General features: G+C 27.7%; 1 long non-coding RNA gene across 1 annotated transcript; it reads left to right on the top strand.

Moving 5' to 3' along the window:
• The first annotated feature begins 732 nt into the window (after positions 1–732).
• Positions 733–7,377, top strand: LOC147813796 (uncharacterized). Its single transcript, XR_015432543.1, has 3 exons — positions 733–821; positions 4,366–4,474; positions 6,616–7,377. It is a non-coding gene; the product is annotated as an uncharacterized LOC147813796 (long non-coding RNA).
• The last annotated feature ends 1,143 nt before the right edge of the window (positions 7,378–8,520 follow it).

The following is an 8,520-nucleotide window of genomic DNA, read 5'->3' on the forward strand; positions in this document are numbered from 1 at the left end:
TGTGTAGTTTTTCATTTTGCTCATGTGGAGAGGCAGATTTTAGTAAAATTACGTTACTGTAATGAAATGTTTAGTGGAAAAAAGAACTAAGTAAATAAAAAAAAACATAAATACAATACATAACATTAAAAAAAAAACATAATTTCGGTTAACAACACTAAAATACACAGTATTGAAACCTTTCATTGGGTAGTTTTCCGTTCATATGGAAACAATTTCTTTGCAATTCTAGTAATTACCACATATCCATATTTCGTAAAATATATAAAACTGATAAGCAAATTTAACCGAATAAATTGCTTTTATGGCATACTCTACTGTTAGAAATTTCTCGGAAAAGATGGTTGAATAACAATTTATTTCATTGTTATTTCACCATATTCAAACAAAACAGTCAAATCACCATAAATAATATGGTAATCAAACTGTTAACTGTGAAAAAAATCGTTAATTGACTGCTTTCACATAATATGATCAAACAACCAGAATTTTATCGTACCAACTAAGCCAACCTACACTGTTAGAAAATTCTGAGAAAAATAGTTATAGAAAAATAGTTTCCAAAACAGTGGAATAAACGTAAAAAATATGGCATTCAAACAGTTGACATTGAGAAAAACCGTTGATTGATCATTTTAACCAAGTACGTTAAAACAACAGTAAATTTATTCGCGACATCTAGGTCTTTCGCCATAGAGAAGCGTTAGAAGCTCAAAGCTCATGCGATAATGGAAATATAAATATTATTCCATATCGCGTGAGCTTTGATGGGATGCATGGGATCTCCATCATCATCGAGCAAGACTAATAAGATACAAAAAGTAAGTATTTCATCATCAATTATTTCATGTTATTATATATTGTATTTAAGTTTGAATCCCTCGTAAAAATGTAATTTCGAGTACATGTGTTCTTATGCAGTGTCAAGTGATAAGTAATTTTTTTCTGAAGAAAAACGATAGTTACTTTTTGTATTCAGCAATTTATTTGTTTTGATCGTTATATTATTACTAAAAAACTTAAAATGTAAATCGCTAATGCTGTAATATTTTCATAATGTGCTTAATTTAACGCCATTGCACTTCAATATTCTACTAGCAACGAACTTTGATTTTCGAATGAAAACACAATTCTTAATTAAATATATTATTACTATTAAAGTTTATTCATTGCATAAGAAATATTATTCGTGAAAGTCTAATACAGTGTTTCCCAACCTTTCTTGTACCATGCCCCACCTAAGCCTTTCTAAAATTCTTATACCCCCCCCCCTATGTAACATATACGTAATTTTAATATAAGAAAATCGAATTGTTCATTTAAGAAACTTAGGAAATTGTTAGCGAAACAAAATAAGTAAATTTTCAGAACATATAATAAAAAATTCAAATTCGAAATGATTTTAATAAAGATTTTTCTATAATAATTTAATATTTAAATTTAGTGAGATTCTTGCCCTTGATGCTTGCTGCACATAGATTTTATCTTAGGTTCCAATTTGGTTAGCTTCAGTCTCAAGTCTCCCCATTGTGTTATATCCAGACGATTTCTTTTTTTTTCCAATGAAATCATTTACAGCACTAAATCCACATTCAGCTAAATATGAAGATGGAATCGGTAACAATAGTTTTCTTGCACATTTGATTGAATTTGGGTATTTGTTTTTTGTTTCCTCACGAAGCCATGACATCACTCATTTCATATTAAATAAAGTTTTAACTGACTAATCATTTTCCATTTCTGCAAGTTCTTGATATATCAGACAAATCCACTAACATGGACTGCAACATCCATGTTGGAAAATAAATTTGTTTTAAATCAGAATATCTTTCTCTCAAATCAGCCGATAGAATTTTCAGATGATAGACAATAACAAGTAAAGCGGTATCATTTACTTCACATTTTTGGAGCCAATGAAACTGTTCAAAGTTTTTGTTATTAATATATTTCTGACATAACTCAATAAGGGTAATGAAGCCAAATATCTTCGTTTTTGCATCAAGAAGAGTTTTACTGGTTCCTTGAAGTTTCTTATTTAATATATTCGGTTTTTCAAAGATATTGGCTAAATAACTCACAAATGCTTTACCATCGACTGTAAACAGATACTTCATTTCAGGTTTGTCGCCTTAAAAATCCTTAAGTCACATAATATTTATTCACTGCAATTATTTAAGAATTTATTATTGTATTTTTGTTGTATATTTGTAAGTCGTATTTTTTTTCTGATTCTTATTTTGTTATCCTAAATTTGGTAGTTTGAAATTCATTTGGCACATTGGTGATAGTGACAGCACAGATCCTTGTATGGACTTATTCCCTAAATTATTTTAAGAAGTCTTTTTTACCTCAATATATATAATTAACATTTGACCTTGTGATAAATTAAAAGTTTTGAATAGTTCTGTTTTATACTAAATATTAAAATGAACTTGATGACATTCTGGTTACTTTTGATACTATGAACCAACTCAAAAACTCATTGCTTTAATAAATTTGTCGAGAAAAAAAACTGACTGGTAATAATTAATATTAAATGTTTATCTGATTGAAACAGCAAAAGTGGTTAATGCTACCTTGGTTGATAGTTTGCGAATTAACCGTAAAATAAAGTTCAGAATATTATAAAGTCTTCTTAATGATTCCAATTTATTAAAATAGTAGTAAAAGGCATATTTTTTATGAAAAAAGTGACAGTGTGACAACTAGCTAGCGAATTGCCATTTGTTATGTTTAGTGCCTTAAAGTAGGTGGTGACTGTTAATTTTGCACAATACTGTAAAATATTGACAAAATTATACTGGAAATTGTAAAAGTGTTCTCTTCTAAACAAAATAATAATTAAAAATAGTAGGTTTTGAATTTAAAAATAGTTTTTTCTTTCTTTTATGTTGAAATTGCTTTTCTTGCACTTTAGTGGAGCAAATTATACTTCAGTTTCATTTTATTTTATATCCGTTGCTGAACAGCCAACCCAATTTTTAGGTTTATGACAACAAATGTTCAACTCCGTAGCCTTGTAATTTTGAACCAATCTAGAAGACAAGAAAACTCCTGGATCAGTACTCCCTGAAGTATTGATTTGTTACAAAATTATGAGGGACTTAGAGACTCGACAGATTTAATGTTCATCAGTCACCATTTACTACACATGGAGTCTTCGGCTGGCATGGATCGAACCCACGAACTCTTGGACATATGCCCTGGGCCCTATCAACTAAGCTATCCCAGCCTTTTATTTCAGTTATAGTTAGTCTGGTACATCCATTATGTACAAAAAATGTCTTTATTTATTTATTGTGCTTTTTTTCAGGCCGACTACTAAACCTGAACATACCTAAGTATTGAAAAAAGAGTCAAATGAAAAAAAATTTCTAGTTTTTATTTGTTTTTGTAAAGTGTAGTAGTGTATTTAGTAATTTTACACAATTAATTCCTTTTTAAAAATCACATATTCCTGATTTAGTCTTTATTTTCTAGCTTTTATCCCATTAATTGCTGTTACAACATATCTAGTGTGTTCATTTTTATTACTTAAATTCACTTTAAGTTATTTTAATGTAATGAGGCAAGGTGCTATATGTTTTTGCAGTTTTCGAAAGTGAAATGTAGGCTAAATTGAAAATGTGATGAATAATAATTTAAAAGCAAAATTTATAATGTATCATTGCAATATATGTAATTATGTAAGTTACTCGTCTAGAGTGTACTATCTCCACATGTCAACTCATAGACATGAGTTCCGTGTTAAGTTTAAGTGTAACTCGTTAGTTGCAAATAAATTAATTTGCTGTTTTACTATTAATAAGTTTATTTAAATATAAATGTATTTCAAACTTATTAAGTATGTACTTAGTGTAGGTACATCTAAATAGTTAATTTTCTTTCAGGTCTTCAAACCACTTGATCTGCAATCGTTACCAAAGCATCCATGTCTTAAGTAATTGTGTGATCCACAAACATAGAGTTTCAATTTGCCAGTGACTAAAAATGTCAATATATTTTTAGTTTAATTTTAGCTATTGTTAAAAAGAGAAAACTGATTAAAAGAATTAAAATAATTCATCTGGGATATTTCTCTCCCTATTTAAACTTGCATATTGAATTTCATGAGAATAAATGTTGTAAGATATTTTTATTAATAATTGAGAAAATTAATTAGAATTTTATAAAATTTCTCACTGCTGGGAGATGTATCTCCACACGTTTGAAATAATCTATATCTAATTTTTGTTGTCTTAGCATTTGAATGTTTTCAGAAATGTTTAAATTTAAAATTTTGTGAAAATTATAAATTAATTTATAAGATAATGTATTTTTTTATTCTCATATCAATCATTATTATTATTTTTTTTTAAATTTTAGGTACATCAATGTTGAGGTGTGAGGAACTATGGATGGCATAGCCGTAAACACCAAAATTAAAGATGCAGTAGCTGTAGCAACTTGGTTTGCATCTTATTACATATTAGAGGTACTAAAAATTTTATTGATTTTTCTTGTATTTTTCTTCTTCTCCCCCCCCCCTCCCCTAAGCTCTAAAGTTCTTGAGTAAAAACAAAAAAAAAAGTTTTAGCAAATCGTTAGAATGCCACAAGACCTATAAACATGACTTTTTATACCATTCTTCCAATTGTTGCACAAAAATTTACCTGATGTGTGTTTCAATATATTATTCATTAAAACCAATTATATTTTAAATAAACCTATGATTGGAACAATATCTTATCAGAATTGCTGCTTATGATTAAAATTTAATTATTAATTCAAATAGTTCTAACTAATTACAAATGAATCTCAATTCAATTAAGGGATGATCCATCAGTTATTTTGTGCTTTTTATCATAATGTAAACAACTTAAATTAACTGGGGTATGTTTAGAAGAAATTTGGGTCCGTTAACGGACCCTTCACAAAATATCTTTTCATAAAAACGGACCCTTAACAAAATATCTTTTCATAACAACGGACCCTTCACAAAATATTTTAACTTAAAAACGGACCCTTCACAAAATAATTTATCTTTTAATCAGACCCTTCACAAATTTGTTTATCTTCATTATTGTTTTGCTAATCGAATAAAACCTTCCCAGGGGGGGGGGAGAAAGACAGATGTAAACAAACTAAGTTTTGCCTTCGGCAGACGCTTCTTCCTTTATTCGTCCGAAATAAATTTTCTGCGTTCAGCAGTAAAAGCTAAATACGAAATATTTGTATGTTGCCCCTCTCATTTAGTTGCAGCAATTGCTGTTTATTTTTGAAAATTTAATTTTTTTTATTTATTATAATTTTACAGTGTTAAGCATAATCTTGTATGTCTTTACAATTTAAAAACTCATTGAAAAAGTTTTTTTGCAATAACGGACCCTATTTGCACAAATTCACAAAAGCGGACCCTGGTTGAAAGAATGTGACTTAACGTTTACTTTATATTCACAAATTACGAGTAATTTTTTCACAATTTTTACAAAAACGGACCTTTCACAAAATGTCTGGACAGACCCCTGATTAAAGATTAGAAGCTCTGATTTAACTCACGATTTTTTTTTTTACTGAAATCAAATCACTAATAAATCAAATATTATGATAAATAAGTTTAATTATGAGAAATTTTAAATATTTTGTTTTACAAATTAACAGTAGATTCTGCTTGAATGTGCCTTCGCCTTTTTTTTATTTTTATTATGCTCTACTCTTAATAGATTAAATTAATTTAAAAATGTTTGCAGATTAAGTCTGTTAAACAAATGTATGTGATTTTCCAATATTCTATAATTGTTAGCTTTCTCATGTGAAAATGTCATATCTAAAATGTTAGAAATGACTGAAAGTTACAATTCCTATGTTACTAAAATACTTTAAACAAAATGAGGCTGTCACTAAAACAGTAGTGTTGTATTATGTTTTAAGAGCTTAAAAAGCTGCTGAATATATGCTATGTATCAATTTTATTCATTGAGTGTTCATACTGATTGAGAATAGATTCTTTTTGCTACAGATAACACATATTTACGCATTTTTTTAATCTAGTTCCGAGGTAATAAAATAAATTTGTTCATTAACTTTTGCATCAAGTTGCATTTGGCTTGGTCAACCTTTCTGTGCTGAGTTTATTAACAACTAACTGGTTTCTCTAATAATTAACAGTCTATAACTAATAATAAACTTGTCAATTTGTATAAATGTTTATGGTAATTTCTAATTTGCCTTTCAGTTGCTTTTGTTGATAGCCATTTTTTTAGCTTTTTGCTTTTATTTTCTTACATATGTGTATGTTGAGCGTTTCTAAATAAAAGGATTCTCCATGAAAACTTGGTATTAAAATAGTATTGAAAATATTTTTGACTTCGTGGAGTTATTTTTTTTTCTATTTTCGTTTTCCACAATATGAGATTTGAGATATGGTGTGGCAAAGTTTTCTATTTTGGCTAAATTTGTTTCTTAAAAATCAGTATTTGGAATATTGATATCAGTAATGTTTGTCTTGCAAAATTTTCAATAGAAAAAGTCAGTTTGCTATTATATTGAATTTTATCATAATTACAGTTGTTTCTGAAGCCCAAGAAAATTGATGTACATGAAATTATTTTTTACTAATTTTAACATATTTTTCAGGTGCTTTGTTAGAATAAATTCAGTGTCTGGCTCCAAAGTAGAAAGGGAAAAGATTGTTTATCGGAAATTCACCCAAGTTTTTAAGCTTTCTATCTATGACAGTTGGGTGAAAGATTGTCGACATTAATAAATTCATCAATTTTTTATTCTTTCCTTCATTCACAGGGTGCGTAACATTTTAAAAAAGTGTTTAAAGGTGTTTATTTTGCTTATATGAAATTATCTGTAGAAATTAATAAAGTCATTTTTGTTATTTGTAATTGTTTTCTTTTCATTATCTGCAATTTATCAACATGTTTATGAAGTTTTAATAAAAAACTTTATTTTACTTAAAAAGTTGAAACAGTTGATGTTAGAATTACCTAGTTTAGTTTTGAGAATAACTTAACTTTCAAAAATTGTGGTATAAATTGTTCTAATTATCATTTATATTCTGTTTTCGAATACATTAAATGATATATCTTGAAGTTCAGTATCTAATCTGTTGAAAATTTCATTCTTACTGGCCTTATGCCAAACAAGCAATAAGGACCCTGTTGTTGTATAGTTCCTATTCAGGTAGACAAGCAATGTTAAGAAAATGGTCACCCGACAGGCCTTAGGTTACCATTAAATTTATTAAGTTTCTCCGCCAGTGTAATTTTATAGCTGCGAACTATTTTCATATTTCTTAGAAAAATTTAAACTATTTCAGCACCTAATCTGTTTTCTGAAATCTTGGTCACTAATATTATAGAGTTAACAATTTACTAAACAGTTTTAATAAGCTGTTTGCATCTTCTGATCGTAATTCAATGTTTTAGTCTCATAAATTTATAAACGGCTTAATGTTAATTTTTTTTACCTGTATTAGTTCCAATTAGAAAATAAATCGTAAAGATTCCATACATATTCAGTGACATTCCATATGAAACAATTATTGTATTTTATTGTTATAAATGATAGTTATCTCTTTAGCCCGATATGTTGTAAATAGTTTCTAAACCATAGACTTTTATATTTACTGTTATTAAACAATGCTAAACTATACGGTTATAAAGCAATTAAATTCTTTAGACCTGGTTAATTAACTGTATTAGGTATATGTATTAGGTACTGCGTACTTGCAATACTTATAAAATACTTATGCAAATACCAATTACTGTAAAAATTAATTTTTGGGTGTTCCTATAGAAGAGCCAGAATCACGGTAAACTGTACCTTATTCTGGTATTTTTGACAGTTTTTTTCTCGTACATCGTGAGCTCATATTACACTCGAAATAAATAATAAGACATAAAGCTGTTTTCGATTTTAAATAAAGTTGACTACCTAAATCTTTAAAATATCGGTCAAGATCGTAAGTGATGAATTTTAAGAATTTTAGATATTTTAGGATTTTTTTTCAACAGTTTTTTCTTGTTTAGTTTTAGAACAAATAAATTGAGAACAGCTACTCCATTTTATTCAAAAAAAGAACAGAAAGAAATGCAAAATTATGTCGTCGGTCTAGTTACAAAGTGCAAAATAATAGTAATAATAAAAGGAAAATAAAGGAAAGGAGAAGTATATTTTAAAAATTATTTCTTTTTCAGACATATTTTAAAAACAGTTTTTTGATTTTTAATCTTTACGTTTACACTATATTCTAAACATTTTCACAAATTTTTTGACAATCTGACTAAATGTGGATAGTCTAGAACGCATGGTTTCATTCAGAAGACAGGTTTAAGTTTGGGAAAATTCCTAATATTTTCAGTATTTTTCGTTATTTCTCTGAAAATAATTGCCAGAAATATAAAATTTTCACTACAACATTAGAAAAGTAACTTACCTTTTTTTTAACAATCAAGTAAACGCAACGAACTAACTACTAGTAATAGTTAGTTATTTTATTTATAGTTTTGTTTAAAATTGTAAGAAAAT

This window comes from Parasteatoda tepidariorum, chromosome 3, assembly GCF_982258835.1.
Source record: "Parasteatoda tepidariorum strain Cologne lab strain chromosome 3, Ptep-v5.0, whole genome shotgun sequence".
Lineage (NCBI taxonomy): Eukaryota > Metazoa > Arthropoda > Arachnida > Araneae > Theridiidae > Parasteatoda > Parasteatoda tepidariorum.